This window comes from Schistocerca serialis, chromosome 1 (assembly GCF_023864345.2).
Source record: "Schistocerca serialis cubense isolate TAMUIC-IGC-003099 chromosome 1, iqSchSeri2.2, whole genome shotgun sequence".
NCBI classification, from domain to species: domain Eukaryota; kingdom Metazoa; phylum Arthropoda; class Insecta; order Orthoptera; family Acrididae; genus Schistocerca; species Schistocerca serialis.
In genome coordinates, this window is record NC_064638.1 from 1,267,870,979 (window position 1) to 1,267,894,762 (window position 23,784).

Sequence of the window (23,784 nt, forward strand, 5' to 3'; positions counted from 1 at the left end):
CATCCGAGATATCGAACATATTACGCAAATTTTTTAGGGAGTGCCTGGCTTGATCCCCCACCCAGTTGGGGTGTCCCGGGTAGGAGAATGTAATTATTGCCTGTATGTATCAGAACAAGAAAGGACCAGGACAGTGGAGAGGATCCACAAACACACGTGAAGACGTACCCGACACCAACGCGAGGTATAACGGGATTAGCGAGGTACGCGCCCAAAAGAGGAACGTGGTCCGTTATTGTTTTGTACTGACAGAAGCAGGATATTTTTTCATTATTATGTAAAAAAAAGGTCCACTTATTTACGTTTCCCAGAAATATTTTATTTTATAAAGGTCATCGTCTTATATATATATATATATATATATATATATATATATATATATATATATATATATATATATATATATATAAAAGAATGCTAGAAGCAGCTTATGTTTGATATTGTTACACCATTATGTAAAAAAAAAAAAGTGGGCAGCGTGACAGAATGTCAATCCCAAGGGCCCGGGTTCGATTCCCGGCTGGGTCGGAGATTTTCTTCGCTCAGGGACTGGGTGTTGTGTTCTCCTAATCATTATCATTTCAACCCGAATCGACGCGTAAGTCGCCGAAGTAGCGTCAAATAGAAAGACTTGCACCCGGCGAACGGTCTACCCGACGGGAGGCCCTAGTCACACGACATTTACAATAAGTATTATATCTGAAACTTCCTGGCAGATTACAAATGTGTACCGGATCGGGACTCGAACCTCAGGCCGTTGGATTTCTACTCCTTTCAGAGTATGCTGATAGACTAGTTCCATACTTAGCAATAATATACTATCGTTGTTTCGACGAAACATCCGTATCTAAAGACCTCGAAGTTGCACAGGTCACACTGATACTCAAGAAAGGAAATTGGGAGTTATTCACTGAATTACAGATCCATATCTCTGACGTCAGTTTGCGGTAGCATTTTGGAGCGTACACTGTGCTCGAACTTATGAATTATCTCGAAGAAAACGATCTATCGACAGTTAGTGAGCCCAGTCTCAGAAAATATCGTTCTTGTGAAACACAACCATTTCTTTACTTGCACGAATTAACGACTACTATCGACAGGGGATGCAAACTGATTCCACACTTTTAGATTTCCAGAAGGCTTTTAACATTTTCCTTACAAGAGACGTCTAATCAAACTGCGTGCGTGCGTCTAAGTTGTGAGACTGGATTTGTGATTTTCCGTCAGAAAGTCACAGTTCGTAGTAACTGGTGGAATGTAGTCGAGTACAACAAAGTGATCTCTGGCGTTCCACAACGTTGTGTTATATGCCCTCTACTAATCCTAATCTGTACAAACGATTTAGGAGACAACCTCAGCTGTCCTCTTAGATTTTCTGCAGATGATGCTGAGGCTTGCCGACCCGTAAAGTCAACAGAAGATCGAAAACAATTGCAAAACGATTCAGGCAAGATATCTTATGGTGCGCAAAGTGGAACTGGCTATAAATAATGAACTATATGGTCTCATCCACATAAGCACTAAAAGTAACCCGTTAAGTTTCGGTTACACGTTAAATCACACAAATACAAAGACTGTTGATTCAATTAAATATCTAATGATTACAGTTGCGAACAATTTAAACGGAAAAGATCACTTTGAACGTGTCGCAGGGAAGGCGATCCAAAGTCCTCGTTTTATTGGCCAATAACACTTAGGAGATTCAACACACATATTAAAGAGACTGCCTACACAACGCTTGTTCGCTCTGACCTGGAAAAGTGCTGCTCTTTACTGGATTCTTACCAGATACTATTGACTGCGCGGTATGGGATCCTTAGAAGACAGAATCGACGGAGGGCATCGAAAAAGTTCGAAGAAGGTTCAAACGGTTCAAATGGCTCTGAGCACTATGGGACTCAACATCTTAGGTCATAAGTGCCCTAGAACTTAGAACTACTTAAACCTAACTAACCTAAGGACATCACACACACCCATGTCCGAGGCAGGATTCGAAACTGCGACCATAGCAGCCCCGCGGTTCCGGACTGCAGCGCCAGAACCGCTAGACCACCGCGGCCGGCTTCGAAGAAGGGAAGCTAGTTCTGTATCACTGCGAAACAGGGGCGGCAGAAACACGGATATGATACGCGAGTCAAGGGTGGCAGTAATTAAAACAAAGGCTTTGCGGCGAGATCTTTTCACGAAATTTCAATCACCAACTTTCCCCAGCCACGTGGAATTATTCTGTTGACGCCGAGCTTCATTTGAAATAATGATCATCGTGATAAAATACGAGAAATCAGAACTCGCACGGAAAGATTCATTTGTACCGCGCGCTCTTCGGGAGTGGAACGGTCTAGTCGTCGAACCGTCTGCTAGGCACTTAAGTGTGAACTGCAGTAGAGTCCTATAGATGTAGATGTTCCAAAATCACGTTTCACAGAATAATTTTCTTTCGGGCTACATCCTGTTCCAGACTTTAGTCTTAGTTTCCAAGATCACATCACTGTACTCTTTACATATGTGATTCAGAAAAATCGTTTGCAAAACAAAAATAGGTATAATTCTGTCTTACGTACGGGTGTATATAGACACAGAGTGCGATGTAAGTCGATTCTGCGAAACATCGATAGAAATGTGCACATATTTCAGCATAATTATTGGGTACTGCACCGGTTTGATGGTCTGAGAAATCCAGTCTTTATAATTTTAGTCACTGATGATGACAATAATAGTTACTACGCTTGAGAAGCTTCTAAAAATGTTGTAATGTTATCCACTGAACCACCTGAAAACCCTCGAAAGAGACCGTGAAAGGCAATAAAGGTGACTGAAAGAAATAATTGTTTTAATTTGTCTTTTATATCACGAACAGTTGCTGTTTCTAAATCATAGTCCAACGTCGACAACATAAGACTCTTCATTACTCGCATTTTATGTATCACACCTATTCTTACTGTATCAGCCTCAGCCTTTTGTGTTGTTTTAGCATTTTATATGCAAAGCTCTCAATATATTTCTATATCTGGAAAACTTTGATGAACAGTCTAGTTTAGAATATAGCACATAAGGCTACCTCGATTTCGCTGTATGCCTTAAACAAGTTACGCAAGCAACCCGCAACAAATTTTCTTTGACTGTGCTAACAATTCAGTAAACGTTACTGAGGATTAAAAATAGCTGGGTAGATAGCAGCATGGGTGAGACAGGGAGAAAAGTATCTCCTGCGGACTGGCAAGCGGAAGTGCGGGGTATGCCTTCCGGGACCCTGTGTTGAAAGCACCCTCCCCCAGTAGTGACGGGCGGCGTGGAGTGTCCGCCAGGAATAGCTTCTCCAAACATTAAAGGCGCCGCCGTCCCGGACGACCGGCGACGTATTTATATCTCCCCAGGCTAAGGCAATACAGTGCAGTCGGAAGGCGGGCTGTGCGTATGAGGAAAATATTATCACGTCGAAACCACAATCGAGTCCAAATCCGAAGGCAGGGTCAATGAAGTTCTCAAAGCATGATCAGTACTGACACCAACCTACAGCCGGAGCGTAAGTGTACTCCTGGAAAGAGAGTGCAGCTATTTATATAAATATCGAATATTTCAGAACATACACACATTAAAAACGCAAGACGGTCCAAGAGCATTCCTGAAATCATAAATACTAAATAAAAAAAAATTGCTGATGATCGGGTTTGAAGTGGAGATTCGCAGCACACCAACTAGTGAAGGTAAACACTACGCCACACAGCGTACTCCATAGCTCGTTGCAGTATTACGCTCATTAGACAACTTCTAGTTCTGTGTCGTTCATATTCAAGAGATACGCGATATAAAGAATGTCATCCTACGAATTCAATGAAATGGAACGATCATAAAGCCTCAGTCGCAGACTTAGGTTCATTGGTAGAATACTAAGGAAGTGCTATTAGTCTACAAAGAAGATTGCTTACAAATCACTGGTGAGAGCCTTCCTAGAATATTGCTCAGGGGTGTGGAACCAGCACCAAATTAAGACAAGCAGGACTTACTGAACGCACACAAAGAAGGGCAGCTCGCATGATCACGTCACAGGTTTGTGTGATCCGTGGGAGTGCGTCGCAGAGATGCTCAAAGAACCGCAACTGGCAAATGTTTGAAGACAGGAACAAATTATCTCGTGGAAGCCTACGCAGTAAGTTTCAAGAAAAAAATTTAAACGGCGAATCTAGGAACATACTATAATCTCCTACGTATCGCTTCCTTAAGGAACAGGAAAACAAGTTACACTAAATGAAGACTTGAAATAAAACAAGCTCTAAGTGCCAAACTCATGAATTTGCGGAAAATGAGTTTACTGGGTAGTTAATAGTCACAATTGCATTACTTATGTGTATTACTTGAAAGTTAAGCATGGTGTGAATGCAGTGCCAAAGGGAAATTACAAACACTGTATTGAAATAGCATAAAAATTTTACTGAAAATTGAAATGCAATGAAAAGCTCTAAATGATATAGTTCAATACTCATCAAAAACTTAGAAAAGTTCAGTCCGTTTTTTTAAAACTATAAGTGGTCATTATCTATCAGGTACTGCATCATTTCAATCAAATATTTGCTCTTTTCTTCACAAATGTCGCAGGTAACATCCGGGACAGGTAGCTGCATTTTCTTGTGTCCTGCATTCGTACACCTTTCCTCAAAGCAGGGATACCTTTCCAGGCCTCGGTTTCATTTAAGCTTCTCCTGGTCTTAACTAGATGAGACTTATGTTTGTCAAATCACAGCCATTGTACTTCAGCACACTGGACTCGCATTCGGGAGGACGACGGTTCAATCCCGCGTCCGGCCATCTTGATTTAGATTTTCCGTGATTTCCCTAAATCGCTCCAGGCTATTGTCGGGATGGTTCCTTTGAAAGGACACGGCCGACTTCCTTCCATAATCCGATGAGACCGATGACCTCGCTGTTTGGTCTCTTCCCCAAAACAACCCATTGTACTTCAGATATGTTTAGACTTGCTGTGTTTATGTTACAATCTGCTGCTTTCTTGAAATCTAAGGAGTCAGATGCATTCATGTTACTGACGATAAAGAGCTTTATTTGACTTGATTGCTTTATAGTGTCCTTTACATATTCTGGAACAATACATTTGGTAGCTCAAGAACAAACAGTCTGTCTAATTATGGTGTAGGTTAGCGATCAGTAATGAGACTACTACAAGACTGACCCCATGGTGTGGCGTCACAGAAGTTTCAAATATCCAATGTTGTGGTTTTATCCCCAGATGACTTTGGTACAAGGAACGTTCACCTGCCATGTGACACGCACTTTTTCAGGATTATTTGCAACGCATTTCAGCTTCTGATCTTTAACATGTCTCGCACAATTATTGCGTTTTTTTTTGTTAAAAATATTTAAAATAACTGAGAATTAAAAGAGCTATCAAAAACTCTGACCCAAATGATTTTTTGTGGTGTCACCGCCAGACACCACACTTGCTAGGTGGTAGCCTTTAAATCGGCCGCGGTCCGTTAGTATACGTCGGACCCGCGTGTCGCCACTATCAGTGATTGCAGACTGAGCCCCGCCACACGGCAGGTCTAGAGAGACTTCCTAGCATTCGCCCTATTTGTACAAGCAGCTTTGCTAGCGATGGTTCACTGACAAAATACGCTCTCATTTTCCGAGACGATAGTTAGCATAGCCTTCAGCTACGTCATTTGCTACGACCTAGCAAGGCGCCATTACCAGTTACTATTGATACTGAATCATGTACAGTCAAGAGCGACGTTCATCTTTAATGGATTAAAGTTAAGTATTCCACCAGCTACGTCCGTTTTTTCTAAATTCTAATTTCCTTGACCTGTTCCAGACCTCACGCCAGCCTGCGTGAGCTAAAACGCGTGCCTTTCGGCTTCCTCTAATAATCACGGTTTTGGCTATCCTGCCAACCCACAACATTTTTTTAGGAACGAGCTAGAGGATTTTTTTTTTTTTTTTTTTACATTGCCAGCTCAAAGCTGCCTGTAAACTTCGTGATCACAAGAGCCCCCTATGTAATATGTGTGTTGAAGCCTGCAAAAAATACGGAAATCTTTAAAATTGGACTCTTGATTTACATCCATTTGTTGCTGCTGCTCACATCCGTACAACAGTGATGCAAATATTAGAGTGCAACTTGATCTTATCCATTGTGTTTGAAATAATTTCGACCATAGTAATTCGTGTCGGGACAGATGGAAGGACATTTTCTCCCTGACTGTTAAAGACAAAAATATGAATTCTTTTCAACGGCACTGACGTCATCTGTGCAGATGAGTCCCGGAAGACGGCCCATGTTCTTCACAGCTGTAACACAGTTTACTGAAGGATGCACTTTTGCGAAATAGATGGGGAAACGTGAAAGAGTCTCTGGCGAAACGGAACTTTACGACGACAGAGAACTCACGGTTCAGTTCAAAGAGAGTCCAAGCGCAACATGAAACTGGCGGAGACTGATATGTCATGCTGACAAGCCTCGGTAAACATCTGTGAGTACTGGAAGGCTGCCATCTCAGTCTGTCATCACAAAACGTTGACTGCGAAGAGCGAGTGCCTTGCTCTTTAGAATCACAGTCAGATTTACAGGACGCTTGACTTAGTACGTAGTTAACGTTTCTCTCCAACGGTTGCGGCTAGGAACATTCACCTCCAAGCCGTGATATTTCTGTCCCGGGGACATTTGTCCGTTATGAATGCAGAATTCCTCCACAGCAATTCCGCTTCTACGTTCCTATTAAAGTCTGTCAACCAACAGTTTGATTTCAACAGCTTGTTGCAGGCTACTCACAACACTGCTGGAGTAGCTGCGCTCCACAACTTCCTCCGAGCTTTGATTCCTCTCACGGAGGCTGTTGCATGCAAGGCTATACAGATTAGTCTTCATTTTCATACATTCACCTCAAGCCACTGTGTAGTGGGTGGAGGACGGTATTTTATCCTGATAATAAGTGCATCTTACAACAATGTATCAATTCCACGTTGATCTCATAGCAACATGCACTTAAGAATTTCAAGCAGTCAAAGATGGTATGCCACAGGGGTCTGTTTTGAGTCCTCTGTTTTTTCTGGTACATAAATGAGCCATCTGCATTCCAATAAGATGCAAATTTAGTCCTTGTTTGCAGGTGATACAAGTATAGAATGAAAAAACATCACCAGTTCTTCTACTGAAGAGGCAGCTAATGAACTATGTGAAAAACATATGAACACGTACACAGTTCTAGAGATTTCCTTGCCACTTGTTGATATGATGCCCACGGCTTTTGTCCCGGGTCCTTTGGCCGACGTTTGTCAATTTTTTGACGTGTCACCAAACCAACCTTCGGTTTGATGACAGCTACATTAATTTTCATCTTGCTCTTCGAAAGTTCTCTCTCTCTCTCTCTCTCTCTCTCTCTCTTTTTCCCCTACCCCTACCGAGCGAGGTGGCGCAGGGGTTAGCACACTGGACTCGCATTCGGAAGGACGACGGTTCAAACCCACGTCCGGCCATACTGGTTTAGGTTTTCCGTGATGTTCCTAAATCACTTCAGGCAAATGCCGGGATGGTTCCCTTGAAAGGGCATAGTAGGCTTCCTTCCCCATCCTTCCCTAATCCGATGGGACCGATGACCTCGCTGTTTGGTCCCTATCCCCCAAACCAACAACCAACCATCTTTTTCCCCTGAGTGGTTTGAGCAGCCCGTCACAACATTCTGTCCTCTTTATTTCAGAATAGCACCTGCACAAACGTTCTCAAATAGGAGTTGGAAGTTGTTCAGTCCCTGTCTCCCTCTACAACTACCTCCAGTATTATGGAATTTATTTCCTAATGATTATAACTGCATGCTGGGCCCGGATTCGAAGCTGGGACCTTTGCCTTTCACGGCCAAGTGCTCTACCGACTGAGCTGTTCAGGTTACACCCACCACCCGCCCTCACATCTTCACTTCCGCCGGTACCTCACCTCCTACCTCTCGGTCTTCACAGCCTTTCTCCTGTGTACCTTGTAGGGGGACTAGCACTACTTGAAAGGATAAAGAGGAGTAATGGCTTAGCTACAGCCTAGGGCATTGTTTCCAGAATGAATTTTTCACTCTGCAGCGGAGCGTGTGCTGATTTGAAGCAGTGCACAAGGACTGAATCAGTGCTCACTCCGCTGCAGAGTGAAAATTCATTCAAATGGCTCTAAGCACTATGGGACTTAACATCTGAGGTCATCAGTCCCCTAGACATAGAACTACTTAAACCTAACTAACCTAAGGACATCACCTCCATGCCCGAGGCAGGATTCGAACCTGCGACCGTCGCAGCAGCGTGGTTCCGGACTGGAGCGCCTAGAAACGCACGGCCACAACGGCCGGCCTGAAAATTCATTGTGTCCCCTGATGTCTTAAGGGGGGTAGGACGTCAAACGGACCGACTTGCAGCAGGAGAGGCACGACAGGACATTTTAATTTCCACTGTCTATACTTTTACAAATAAATTCATAAAACTTTGCCAGCATGACTAGGAATGATTCAGAATTCACACTCATAGCAGTGGAAGTTCGAAAACATAACGAAGTAATTTTTTTTGCATGTGAAATTTCATCATTTTTTTTTTTCACTTACTAATGGCAGCGTTTGTTGCTATAGGTACACTTTTCTTCATAAGTAAAGTAAGAGAGATGCGTCGATGAATTATGCACAGCATACAAACCATACTTAAAGGTGTATGAAACTCTAGAATTTTCCAAATCTATTAAAAACTGTGGTAAAAATTGAGGCAACTAACTATAAAATTTGTGTTTTTTCTAAGCATGAAATTTAAAGTATAACAGCTCATTCATTTTTTCATAAATTAAATAAATTCTACAGTTTCGTACACCTGTAAGTGTGGTATGTTTGCTGTGCAAAATTCATCGAAGAATCTCTCTAACTTATGAAGAAAAGTGTACCTATAGCAACAAATGCAGCCATTAGTAAGTGAAAAAATGATGAAATTTCACACGTAAAAAAAATTACTTCGTTATGTTTTCGAACTTCCACTGCATTGAGTGTGAATCCTGAATCCTTCCTGGTAATGCTGACAAAGTTTTATGAATTTATTTGTAAAAGTATAGACACTGGAAATTAAAATATCCTGTGACGCCTCTCCTGCTCCAAGAGGACCCGTTTGACGTCCTACCCCCTTTAACAGATGTCCTATCATCGAGTCCCTTCTTCTAGTCAGTGTTTTCTAAATATTTCTATCCTCGCTGATTCTGCGGAGAAGCTCGTTCTTCACCATATCAGTCCGCATAGTTTTCAATACTATTATGTTGCACCACATCTCAAACATTTCCACTTTCTTCTTTTCCGATTTCCCCACAGTTCCTGTTACTCTCGCAACAATGCTGTGCTCCAGACGTACAGCCTCAGAAACTACAATGAGGTGACAAAAGTCATGGGCTACCTCCCAACATCGTGTCAGACCTCATTCTGTCCGCTGTAGTGCAGCAGCTCCACGTGGCAAGGACCAACAAGTAGTTAGATGTCCCTGCAGAAGTACTGAACCTAGCTGCCCCTGTAGCTGTCCATAATCGAGAAAGTGTTGCCGATGCAGGACATTGTGCACGTTTTGACCTCTAGATTATGTCCAGTAAATGTTCGATGCGATAAAGAGGCTTGTGTTGCATTTTTTTTTATCTTCAAGATATCACTCGTAAACATAAGTGTTGAAGTACTTCTATATCGAGATTCACTTTCCATTTTAAACGTGGTTTTGCCTAAGAAATGTGCTGATGTAACATTTTACTGCATCTAAAGCTAAACAGTGACAGCAGTCGTACAGCAGCCACGGTTAGAAGCGCTGAGAGCTATCTAGTGAATGAGAACGACGAGGCATTCAAGGCTGCGTGATTAGATGTAAATTGTCACAGATGGAGCTGAAGGACACCTCTTGGAAGACCAGAGCGTCGGGGCCCTGCGCCATTATTAAGCAATCGCGACGGAGTGGCTCCGTCCAGCTGCTAGCACCGCTCCATGCAGGGAGGAAAACAAACCTCCACACTTGCTGCACGCTGCAGTTTTTCAGCTATGACGTTACGGTAATTGTTTCTTCGTGACAGATACTCTGAGTGACAAGGAGGAGCCGGTTTCAATGCCCGATACTGCCAGAAATTTTTCCTTAGTGGGAGGACTAGCAGGGGTTTCACTCGAATGCTAATAGAGGGCCTGCTTGAACGAGAAGTGGCGGGTCTACTGTCCGGGAAGCTGACAACGTACACTATGTGATCAAAAGTATCCGGACACCCCCCTCCCCAAAAACAAATATTTTTCATATTAGGTTCATTGTGCTGCCACCTACTGCCAGGTACTCCATATCAGCGTCCTCAGTAGTCATTAGACATTGTGAGAGGACAGAATAGGGCGCTCAGCGGAACTCACGGACTTCAAACGCGGTCAGCTGATTGGGTGTCACTTGTGTCATACGTCTGTACGCGAGATTTCCACACTATTAAACATCCCTAGGTCCGCTGTTTCCGATGTGATAGTGAAGTGGAAACGTGAAGGGACACGTACAGCACAAAAGCGTACAGGCCGACCTCGTCTGTGGACTGACAGAGACCGCCGAGAGTTCAAGAGGTTCGTAATGTGCAATAGGCAGACATAAATCCAGACCATCACATAGGAACTGCATCAGGATCCACTGCAAGTACTATGACAGTTAGGCGGGAGGTGAGAAAACTTGGATTTCACGGTCGAGCTGCTGCTCATAAGCTACACATCACACCAGTAAATGCCAAACGACGCCTCGCTTGGTGTAAGGAGAGTAAACATTAGACAATTGAACAGTGGAGAAATGTGTGGAGTGACGAATGACGGTACACAATGTGGTGATGTGATGACAGGGTGTGGATATGGCCAATGCCCGGTGAACGTCATCTGCCAGCTTGTGTAGAGCCAACAGTAAAATTCGGAGGCGGTGGTGTTATGGTGTGGTCGTGTTTTTCATGGAGGTGCATGCATCCCTTCTTGTTTAGCAGTCGCACTGTCACAGCACAGGCCTACACTGATGTTTTAAGCACATTCTTGCTTTCCACTGTTGAAGAGCAATTCGAGAATGGCGATTACATCTTTAAACGCGATCGAGCACCTGTTCATAATGCACGGTCTGTGGCGGAGTGGTTACACGACAATAACATCCCTGTAATGGACTGGCCTGCCCAGAGTCCTGACCTGAATCCTATGGAACACCTTTGGGATGTTTTGGAACGCCAACCTCGTGCCAGGCCTCATCGACCGACATCGATATCTGTCCTCAGCGCAGCACTTCGTGAAGAATGGGCTGCCATTCCCCAAGAAACCTTCCAGCGCCTGATTGAACGTATGCCTACGAGAGTGTAAGCTGTCATCAAGGCTAAGGTTGGACCAACACCATACTGAATTCCAGCATTACCGATGGAGGGTGCCACAGTGTTAAAGTCTCAGTTGATCAGTTTATTTGAATATTTGGATAACTTTGCTCTATTAATCTGTTGTTACTTGCTTGAAAAATTCAGAGGAACCAAACTTCTGTTATACGAATACTTGACTTAAATTTGAAGATCGTTTAACGTGTCCGACAATTATTCCTGGTTAGGTGAGACATTAAACATACATCTGTGTTAAAGTTTTAAAGGACTGAGGCGCCTGTGTTGGCAACTGCGGGCAGGTGAACATTACACCAAGAGAGCCATCTGGTAGCCGAAAATATAAGTAGGTTACTTAACATTTAAAATATAGACAGCTGAATGTTAAGATGAACAGTATTTAGTACATGAACTAACAGGCAAAGTTTTATTTGACAGCAGCAGAGATGGTAACTTCTTTTTTATGTAAAAGCTTAGATATACAGTTTGAAGACTGAAAACTGATTAACAATACTGTAGAATGACTAGGACCTCCCGTCGGGTAGACCGTTCGCCGGGTGCAAGTCTTTCGATTTAACGCCACTTCGGCGACCTGCGTCTCGATGGGGATGAAATGATGATGATTAGGACAACACAATACTCAGCACCTGAGCGGAGAAAATCTCCGACCCAGCCAGGAATTGAACCCGGGCCCTTAGGATTGATATTCTGTCGCGCTCACTTCATTATTATTTTCTTTCTTTATTTTGTTCCGTGTTGCTCGTTGCGGTTGGTCTAGGCGGACGTTACATGACATCCGTTCAAGCTGATCGTTGATTCCTTTATTCAGTTTTTTTATTACAGAGGGCCACCGCCTCCCTGAGAGAACACGCTGAGCTACTGTGCCGGTTTTATAAGGGGGATGAATGATGATGATGAAGACGACACAACACCCAGTCATCTCGGATCACTCAGCTACAGGGGGTGGCCATTAACAGTACCGTTAGTCAGCTTTCAGCCTTCAAACTGTATTCCTATGCTTTTACCTAAACAATTAAGTTACAATGTCTGCTGCTGTCCAATAAAACTTTGCCTGTTAGTTCCTGCACTAAATACTGTTCACTTTAATATTCAGCTGTCTATGTTTTAAATGTTAACAAGGGAACCTTCCCATCGCACCCCCCTCAGATTTAGTTGTAAGTTGGCACAGTGGATAGGCCTTGAAAAACTGAACACAGATCATTCGAGAAAATAGGAAGAAGTTGTTTGGAACTATGAAAAAAATAAGCAAAATATACAAACTGAGTAGTCCATGGGCAAGATAAGCAACATCAAGGATAATGTGAGCTTCGGAGCGCCGTGGTCCCGTGGTTAGCGTGAGCAGCTGTAGAACGAGAGGTCCTTGGTTCAAGTCTTCCCTCGAGTGAGCAATTAACTTTATTTATCTTCGCAAAGTTATGATCTGTCCGTTCGTTCATTGCTGTCTCTGTTCACTGTAATAAGTTTAGTGTCTGTGTTTTGCGACCGCACCGCAAAACCGTGCGGTCGCAAAACCGTGCGATTAGTAGACGAAAGGACGTGCCCCTCCAATGGGAACCGAAAACATTTGAACGCAAGGTCATAGGTCAACCGATTCCTCCACAGGAAAACACGTCTGATATATTATATACGACACTGGTGACGGCATGTGCGTCACATGACAGGAATATCTTGCCGACCCACCTAACTTGTATACTTGGCGAATGGGTAAAAAGATTCTTCTATCTTGCCCGATTTAGGTTTCCTTGTGGATGTGATAATCACTCCCAAAAAAAGTGTGTTTCGATGTTTGTTTAGGTGTAACGTCCCCATACTACGGCGCAGTTATCTCGCATCGGACGGACGGACGGACAGATAATAATTGTCTGAAAATAAAAAATTAAACTTTTCACTCGAGGGAAGACTTGAACCAAGTACCTCTAGTTCCGCAGCTGCTCACGCTAAGCATGGGACCACGGCGCTCCTGCGCTCGTAATAACCTTGACATTGCCTATGTTGCACATGGACTACTCAGTTTGTATATTTTGCTTATTTTTTTCATAGTTCCACACAACTTCTTCCTGTTTTCTCGATTGATCTGTGTTCAGTTTTTCAAGGCCCATCCACTGTGCCAACTTATAACTAAATCTGAGGGGGGTGCGATAAGGAGGTTCCCTTGTAAGTAGCCTATTTATATTTACGGCTGCTAGATGGCACTCTTGGTGCAATGCTCACCTGCCCGCAATTGCTAACTCGGGCGCATCAGTCTGTTGCTACCTGTGGCTTTATAAGTATGAGCAGCCCATAGTGGCTCGCGTTCCATGTATTCTTTTTTAAATTTTTGTGACTAAAGCCTTTCTCGCTTGATATTTATCTTCTACGTGACTTGTAGGTACTGTTTCTTTCCTTTCCTGTACTGTTAGCCACTACTTACACTTTTATATAAAAAAAATTTCCCGTAATTTTGTATTTATATTATAGGCCAATTTGAATATTTAATTGCTGATGAAAGCACTCATAGAAGTGTCGAAACCTGGTCAAAAGACTTACATTTTGTGACCGAGGGTTGTAATTGCTTTAACTGTAATATAGTACATGTAACCTATTATATACCCAGTTTGTTAGCTTCACTGTGTCGGCATTATCTTTGTGCACAGTAGCCAAATACAAGGATAAATTACTTATTATTTTGTGAAAGCAACAAGCTTTGCACTCGTTCTTCTGATATCAATACGATTTGGTTTTACTTGTTATTGTATGATGTCAACAAGCACTGCACTCGCTCGTCTTGCATCCCTAAGATTTGGTTTCATTAACTGGGGAGATTGGAGTCCACTTCCACTACATGTATGAATTGACCATGGGCTGACATTAATTCACAATTTAACCAGCAGACTAGGAATTTTCAACAGTACTGACAAGAAGCGAATACCTGCAGAAGCTTTTGAAATGTCAAATGGAACTACGCGTACATGATTCCAGAGAGCATTTCATGTCTTAAACATCCATGATGTATGTATGCAGACCGAAATGACAAACGAAAATTTTTACCAACGCCTGGTTCAAATGGCTCTGAGCACTATGGGACTTAACGTCTGAGGTCATCAGTGCCTACTTAGAACTACTTAAACCTAACTAACCTAAGGACACCACACACATCCATGCCCAAGGCAGGATTCGAACCTGCTACCGTAGCAGCAGCGCGGCTCCGGACTGAAGCGCCTAGAACCGCTCGGCCACAATGGCCGGCCCAACGCCTGGATTCGATCACGGGTCTCCTGCTCGCTAGGCAGATTCTCTAACCTCTACGCCAATCCGACACAGTGGGTGTGCACCACTGCGCGGAATTCCTTAGCATGCCTTCCTCAACCGAAATTCCGATTCGTGCCTCTGCTCACTTGTTATTCCCCCTAAACTCGAATAGGCAGAAGCTCTCCAATTGTACTGGAATACTACCTCGGTACTGAACGAAATGGGAGATCCTGCCTGAAACCCAGGCGTAGGGCCTTGAATCAAATGAGACTATATGGTTCCGGAGATTTTTTGGGGTCTCAAACATCTGCGATGTATATATGCAGACTGAAGCGACGAATGAAATTTTTTGCCATTCGTTGCTTCAGTCTGCATATACGTATCTTTTGAAATGTGGAAGAAAACCACTCCGTCATCAGGCCACAAGTGGCCCATCGGGACCATCCGACCGCCGTGTCGTCCTCATATGAAGATGTGGATAGGAGGGGCGTGTGGTCAGCACACCGTTCTCCCGGTCGCTACGATGGTTTATTTTGACCGAGGCCGCTACTATTCGGTCGAGTAGCTCCTCAGTTGCCATCACGAGGCTGAGTGCACCCCGAAAAATGGCAACAGCCCATAGCGGCCCGGATGGTCACCCATCCAAGTGCCGGCCACGCCCGACAGCGCTTAACTTTGGTGATCTGACGGGAACCGGTGTATCCACTGCGGTAAGGCCGTTGCCCTTTGAAATGTGGAGCTGTAGAAAAACGCTGAAGATTAGGTGGGTAGACTGAGTAACCAATTGGAGGTACAGAACCGAATTAGGATGAAAATAAACTTATGGAAAACTTCACAGGTTAAGAGATCAAATGAGAAGACATATCCTAAGGCATCAAGGAAACGTTAGTTTAGTAATGCAAGGGGTAGGAACTCTAGAGCGAGAACGACATTTGACTACAGCAAGCAGATTCAAAAGGATGTGTGTTGTAGCTGTTACGCAAAGTTGATGAGGCTTACACACGACAGGCTAGCGAGGAGAGCTACATGAATCCGATCTTCAGAATGTGGGCCCGCAACAGCGATGTTTCAAACTTTTTGTAGTTCCGTGATTTATTCATCCATGCCCTACTTTTCAACAGTTAGTCTGTCGTTGCTGCAACTTTCGCGTCTTTGCCTCACACTGAAAAACAAAGGTGCTAGTACAGAGCCGTGGGGGCAATCCTATATTCTGCGAACGCCCTTGTCTTGAGTAGCGGTTTTTTTTTTATTTTATTTTTTTTTTTTGAAGCTGTAGCGGTACAGCAGCCACCTAAAGGCAAAGCGGCGAAAACAAAGAACTCGCTCACAGCTACGGCGCGGCTGCATAAATCAGAGAGCGCGGGCGGTTGTGTGCGGCGGCGCTGCCGGCTTTTACGACGCGCGCCCCTACCTTGGCAGCCGCATAGGCACGGCCCGCCAAACAGAGGCGGAACGAGGGGGGGAGGGCACAGCCAGGCCACGACAGCCCAGGCGTCTGCCCGGAAATTACTTAACTACTCCCGCACAATGCGACGCGGAGAAATGGCCTCCAAATCCTCCAGCGCGTATCGCTTTCACTGCGTCACAGAAACATAGTGTTTCGAAGGTACAGGAAGCGAAATCTACTCATGGCTTAACTGATCTATTCCAAGAAGGATACCGTGAAGCATCGATTTTTAATTATAATTATACAGTGAGGTGACAAAAGTCATGGGATAGCGATTTGCACATATACAGACGGCGGTGGTAAGGCGTACATAATGTTTATAAGGACAGTGCGTTGTGGCACCTGTCACTTGTACTCGGGTAATTCATGTGAAAAAGTTTCCCATGCGATCGTGGCCGCACGACGGAAATTAAGAGTCTTCGAACGTGTAATGGCAGTTAGGGCTAGACGCATGGGACATTCACTTTCAGGAATAGTTTGACAGTTCAATATTATGAGCTCCGCAGTGTCAAGAGAGTTCCAAGAATGTCAAATTGCACGCGTCACCTCACCTCACAAACAACACAGTGGCCGATTGCCTGTACTTAACGACCGAGAGCAGCGGCATTTGTTTAGAGCTGTCAGTGCTACCAGACAAGCAACACTGCGTGACATAACCGCAGTAATCAATGTCGGAGATGGGACGAACGTCTCCGTTAAGGCAGAGTGGCGAAATTTGGCGTTAATGGGCTATGGAAGCAGACGCCCCACGCGAGTGCCTTTGCTAACACCACGACATCGCGTGCAGCGCTTCTCGTAGGCTCTTGACCATATCAGTTGGGCCCTTCACGATTGGCTCAAAATGGCTCTGAGCACTATGGGACTCAACTGCTGTGGTCATAAGTCCCCTAGAACTTAGAACTACTTAAACCTAACTACTCTAAGGACATCTCACACATCCATGCCCGAGGCAGGATTCGAACCTGCGACCGTAGCGGTCGTGCGGTTCCAGACTGTAGCGCCTTTAACTGCTCGGCCACTCCGGCCGGCCCTTCACGATCGGAAAACCGTGGCCTGAGTATACACGACCATTTTGAATCACATCAATACAGTATTTTTCCTGACATTATTGTATCTACATTTATGACACGTATGGAGCACTGCACGAATCAGGATGATACCGATCGTAGAAACATGTAAAGCAATCGCTATTATGGCACATAGTACACGTAATGAACGCCGAGTTTTTAGATGAGCATGGTTGTTTTTTTCAATATTTCTACGGCAAAACAAACTTGGTTTACGTTAATAAACGGTTCTCGATCATCACTCAGCTACGCGGCGTACTACGCATTCTGACCAAATCACCAAATATTGGGACAGACAACTGATTGTGTACGATTGATTGAAATTTTATGCAACCTTCTCTTGATACTCTCTCTCTCTCTCTCTCTCTGTTGTGTTTCATTACGTACGAGCAATTTTGAAGTCGCTTTATAAGGTTTTTCATCTGCCTGTAGAAATAAACAACGCAGGACTGCATCAACGGAGTACATTTTGGAGGAATTACTTCCATACTGCACGTTGGTACACCCTCTTGCCTTTGTCTGAAGAGCACGACCCACGAGTCAGAAGCTTGAAAATTTAAATCAGGAAATTGACTAGCATCAGCAAGAGCCCATTGCTGCAGGTTTCTCGTCGTCACCTGCCGATTACATTCTTGAGCTTCTATGAAACGGTCATAGATCCACGAATCAATTGTTTTGAGTTGTTCATGCCTTGTTCCACATTTTTATGTTCTTTCCATGTTTTCAAACCTTTCACGCTTTTGATGCGCGCAGCTCCCCTCTACGAAGACTGGCCAAACCCCATGCTGGAAGCTCTCTCGCCAGATTGGCGACCGTAATCTTGTAATGCTGCGGAACGTAATCGCTGGCCATTTACGACTGCTTCTCTTCGGCCTCGTAATCGTCTAACGAATGTGAAGCGACTTCCTCAGTTTCTTCAACAACACCCTGTTCATCGATGTCTTGGTGGGCAATTAGTTGGTCTTGTACCACGAGATGTCTCCCCGCGAGCATTTCGAAAATTCTGTGAAATATCTCTTCTCCAATTTCCGTGTATCCTTGTGTTATTACTGCATAAGGCTTTGACGCGATGAGATTGTTTTGGAGAAGGCGCTGTTTACTGTACAGAAGTGCCGTTTTTAATCGTACTCTTGAAAATTCACTGTAAAGCGATTCGGTTTCACAATCAGGTTCACTTCTCTTGCAAAGTACAATACATTTACTTGTAAAATCAGACATCTTGGGGCGTTGACTTGTAACTACCTCGGGGGCTAACAGAAGAATGAAGTATTTTTCGTGTTTGTAAACGCCGTTCCCCTTCTCCCTCCAGCAACCAAAAGTTGCTTGTGTACATGCCGCTACTTCTGGCGGGTCAAAACTAACCGCAGGATTACCGGAAAAATGGGTTCATACGGTGAGCCTGAACCTATACCGGTAAAAGAGGCTCATGGTAAGTTGAAATGTACCTGCAGGGATCCGATTATAATGGAAAACTGCTTCCTAAATGTTGGGAAAAAAATCGAATTTTCAGATTTTGTCATCAACAAATAATTCCTTACATGCTGATAATTTGCACAATGATAATATACCTGCTATTAAAATTACGTGAGAACGAAGAAAAGGAAGGCAGTAGCGACAGCGAGATTCAATCCAGAGTACTCCATCTTATGAAACCAAGCGCTTCCTCGGTCGGCTACGGACTCCTTAGCTACCCGCCATCACACATCAGTGTAGATGCTTGCCCAAACTTTCAAACTCGATTTTGTCAAAAACTATTGACAGTTGGTCCTTCGTTGCCGGCCGCGGTGGCTGAGCGGTTCTAGGCGTTTCAGTCCGGAACCGCGCGACTGCTATGGTCGAAGGTTCGAATCCTGCCTCGGGCGTGGTTGTGTGTGATGTCCTTAGTTTGGTTAGGTTTAAGTAGTTCTAAGTTCTAGGGGACTGATGACCTCAGTTCTTAGAGCCATTTGAATGATTTTTGGTCCTTCGTTTTTACATACAGGGTTATTACAAATGATTGAAGCGATTTCACAGCTCTACAATAACTTTATTATTTGACATATTTTCACAATGCTTTACACACACATACAAAAACTCAAAAAGTTTTTTTAGGCATTCACAAATGTTCGATATGTGCCCCTTTAGTGATTCGGCAGACATCAAGCCGATAATCAAGTTCCTCCCACACTCGGCGCAGCATGTTCCCATCAATGAGTTCGAAAGCATCGTTGATGCGAGCTCGCAGTTCTGGCACGTTGCTTGGTATAGGAGGTTTAAACACTGAATCTTTCACATAACCCCACAGAAAGAAATCGCATGGGGTTAAGTCGGAAGAGCGTGGAGGCCATGACATGCATTGCTGATCATGATCTCCACCGCGCCGAAAATTCAAAGCGTTTGACTTTGTCATCGGGTGTCAGGCCTTGTAGCAATTGTAAACGGTACGGCTTCTGCTTTAGCCTTTTCCGTAAGATTTTCCAAACCGTCGGCTGTGGTACGTTTAGCTCCCTGCTTGCTTTTATTCGTCGACTTCCGCGGGCTACGCGTGAAACTTGCACGCACGCGTTCAACCGTTTCTTCGCTCACTGCAGGCCAACCCGTTGATTTCCCCTTACAGAGGCATCCAGAAGCTTTAAACTGCGCATACCATCGCCGAATGGAGTTAACAGTTGGTGGATCTTTGTTGAACTTCGTCCTGAAGTGTCGTTGCACTGTTATGACTGACTGATGTGAGTGCATTTCAAGCACGACACGCGCTTTCTCGGCTCCTGTCGCCATTTTGTCTCACTGCGCTCTCGAGCGCTCTGGCGGCAGAAACCTGAAGTGCGGCTTCAGCCGAACAAAACTTTATGAGTTTTTCTACGTATCTGTAGTGTGTCGTGACCATATGTCAATGAATGGAGCTACAGTGAATTTATGAAATCGCTTCAATCATTTGTAATAGCCCTGTATGTTGATGTCCTAGCCATCATCTACACACCCTATTAATACGAATCAAGTCGGTGAGGGTAAGTACGTACGATCCTCTTGTGAGCTGCTACCGCCGCATGGCTCTCCGGTCCGTTCCTGAAACAGTCGTGGCCAGTGGCGTATCGGTCTGAAATGAGAAGCTCTACGGGTTTGAAGCGACTTCGAAAAGCGGCCGAGAAAACCGTTTCGCCATTTACCTTTTAGACTCCTATGCCAAATGCATCTGCATACAGACCTGTGCACATAATGAAAAGTTAAACTTTACAAAGTAACTGCAGTGCACCTACTGACCAATTCAGATTTGGTCTTCGTGATTACTGCAACTAGTTGTCACGCATTATGGAGAAACTGATCGTGAAATTGTAAGTCTAGGGGACGATGACCTCGGCAGTTTGGTCCCTTAGGAATTCACACACATTTGAACATTTTTTAAAGAAAACTTTGTAACATTTATAATTTGATTTCGAAGCTCTAGCAGTAGCCGCATTTGGAGACAAAATTTGCTGGATTTCGAGTCCGCCTGATTATAGATATTTATAGATAAAATGATCTGCCAACTCTCCAATCGACTCACAGTTTTCTTGCTATCAGTCTTCTGGCTGCTTTCATGCGGTCCACCACGAATTCCTCTCCTATGCCAACCTTTTCATCTCAGAGTAGCACTTACAACATACATCCTCAATTATATTCTGGATGCATTCCAATCTCTGTCTTCCTCTACAGTTTTTACCCTCTACAGAACCCTCTCAGTATCATGGACGTCATTCGCTGAAATTTTAAGAGATGTCCTATCATCCTTTCACTTCTTCTTGTCAGTGTTTTCCATATCCACAGTAGGCAATGAAAACCTCATACTGCGTTTTGATAAATTTTACAAGAGAAGCCAAAACATTTTCTTAAAAAATATGTTAAGAGATGTTGTGTCACCGCCAGACACCACACTTGCTAGGTGGTAGCCTTTAAATCGGCCGCGGTTCGTTAGTATACGTCGGACCCGCGTGTCGCCACTATCAGTGATTTCAGACCGAGCGCCGCCACACGGCAGGTCTAGAGAGACTTCCTAGCACTCGCCCCAGTTGTACAGCCGACTTTGCTAGCGATGGTTCACTGACAAATTACGCTCTCAATTGCCGAGACGATAGTTAGCATAGCCTTCAGCTACGTCATTTGCTACGACCTAGCAAGGCGCCATTATCATTTGCTATTTATCTTGTGATGCATGTACCGTCAGACCGATGTTCACCAATTATGGATTAAAGTTAAGTATTCCAACAGATACGTACTATTTTTGCTAGTCTCATATCCCTGACCTGTTCCAGACCTCACGCCATCCTGCGTGAGCTAAACGCGTGCCTTTCGGCTTCCTCCTAATGGCTTGGCTGTCTTGCCATGTCACAAAAAGAGATACAGATAAAGTTGCTAAAAGTCTAACTATTTAGTAGAAACCCAGACAATGACAGTTTACAGAAATCCATGAACTTTCAAATCAATCTTTGATAATGGAGTTACTGGTTATTGAAATGACGAGGTCTTCACATACGGAGGAAGTTAAGAAGTTTTCATTGCCTATGATCGAATTGCTCCTTTCCTCGCCGATTCTGCAGACAACCTCCTCATTTCTTAACTCATCATTCCACCTTATTTGTAGCACTCTTCTGTAGCACCATGTCTCAAATAACTCTATTCTCTTCTGTTCCGGTTTTCTCACAGTCCATGCTTCGCTACCATACGATGCTGTACTCCAGACGTACATTCTCTTGGCGAGGAATGCCCTTTTTGCCACTTCTAGCCCGCTTTAAATGTCCTCCTTGCACCGTCCGTCGTGAGTTATTTTGCCACCTAGGTAGCAGAATTCCTTAACTTCATCTACTTCGTCGTCTCCAATTCTGGTGTTAGGTTTCTCGGTTTTCTCATTTCTGATACTTCTCATTAATTTCGACTTTCTTCGATTTACTCTCAATCCATATTCTGTACTCATCGAATTGTTCATTCCATTCTACGTATCCTTCACTTTTCTTCACTTTCACTGAGGACAGCAATGTTATCAGCGAAACCCATCCTTTCATCTTGAATTTTAATCCCATTCTTGAACCTTTCTTTTGTTTCCACCGTTACTTCTTCGAGATAGGACTGAAAAGTAGGAAAGACTACATCTCAACCTTACACCCTTTTTAATCCGAGCACTTCCGTCTTGCACTTCCAGTCTTATTGTTCTCTTTTGGCTGTTGTAGATACTGGTTATCACCCGTCATTCCCTACAGCTTACCCTACACAGTAACGTCACTTAATTCAAGATGACAAAATGGTTCAAATGGCTCTGAGCACTATGCGACTTAACTTCTGAGGTCATCAGTCGCCTAGAACTTAGAACTAATTAAACCTAACTAACCTAAGGACATCACACACATCCATGCCCGAGGCAGGATTCGAATCTGCGACCGTAGCGGTCACGCGGTTCCAGACTGAAGCGCCTTTAACCGCACGGCCACACCGGCCGACCAAGATGACAAGCTGTCAATATACAGTAATGTAAAGAGGGTCCTACAGGACCTAACAATGGAGAAGAATCAAGGTAAAAACAACAGGCGACAAAAACTGTTTTAGGCCTAATTTTTTCACGATATTTATTACTTAAAAGTGCCTAAATTATATAGAACTGAATAAAAGTGTCAACTGAGAACGGCAAAAAGGTGGAGTGATATCACAGAGTTTTTATAAAAACAGTTGTCATAGGAGGTGGACCTTCGATACAATAAAATTTTGGAACATTATGCCCTAATTTAAAGTTTCCTCCACATAAATCTAGCAGATATACTCGTATGAAATCGTATGAACCACTGTTTTCTCAACCAAAACGATAGTGTTTCGTGTAAAAGTTATTAAATGATCTTCGCCTCCATCATTCTTCAGAATGCTCTCGGCCAATGGGCGAAAGCGTACTAGCTGTGGCAGAAGTCAGGGGCGCTAAAGCTAAAGTTTGTGTGCTGTAATGCAGTAACATTTTTACAAAATTACTTTCCATTGAGAGCAGTAAATACTCACGTGCGTGCGCGTGTGTGTGGTCAAGTCAGGTGGGACCGCTAGGGCCCACGGGGAGTCCGCTGCGGCTGCCGGACACAGGTACTGCGCTTCGTGGCGGGCGAAGCTACCAGTGACCAATGGTCTGGCTGCCAGGCGGTGCTCCTGTCTGCGGGGCCGGCGTAACAGATCCTGCACATAATTCCAGAGAAGCCAAGGTAATAAAAGAACCACTAGAGTCTCACAAGGAGACGGCACGACCGTGGGGGGTCTGGGATGTGTCCGAAATTTTGTGTGGTGAAAGAGGACCCCTAGCACCTCACGTGGGTTAAAGTATTAGGACGCACTACTCGGAAAATCCCGAGAAAAATCGATCCAAAGTTTCTTACAAGGGAACCTCCCCATCGCACCCCCCTCAGATTTAGTTATAAGTTGGCACAGTGGATAGGCCTTGAAAAACTGAACACAGATCAATCGAGAAAACAGGAAGAAGTTTTGTCGAACTATGAAAAAAATAAGCAAAATATACAAATTGAGTAGTCAATGTGTAACATAAGCCACATCAAGGACAATGTGATCTGAGGACCGCCGTGGTCTCGTGGTTAGCGTAAGCAACTGCAGTACGAGAGGACCTCGGTTCAAGTATTCCCTCGAGTAAAAATTTTAACTTTTTTATTTTCTAGCAATTGGCGTGTGACAATTAT

The 23,784-nt window shown here is 44.0% G+C and overlaps 1 protein-coding gene and 1 pseudogene across 1 annotated transcript in view; both read right to left on the reverse strand.

The window, feature by feature from the left end:
• LOC126456837 (uncharacterized) overlaps nucleotides 1–23,784 on the reverse strand; it is a 332,607-nt gene that overhangs the window by 254,404 nt on the left and 54,419 nt on the right. The window contains exon 2 of the mRNA XM_050092649.1: nucleotides 23,105–23,272. The gene's annotated coding sequence lies outside the window, so the exon portion shown is untranslated. The remainder of the gene's footprint in view (nucleotides 1–23,104; nucleotides 23,273–23,784) is intronic.
• On the reverse strand, nucleotides 15,206–15,323 carry LOC126427020 (5S ribosomal RNA; annotated as a pseudogene).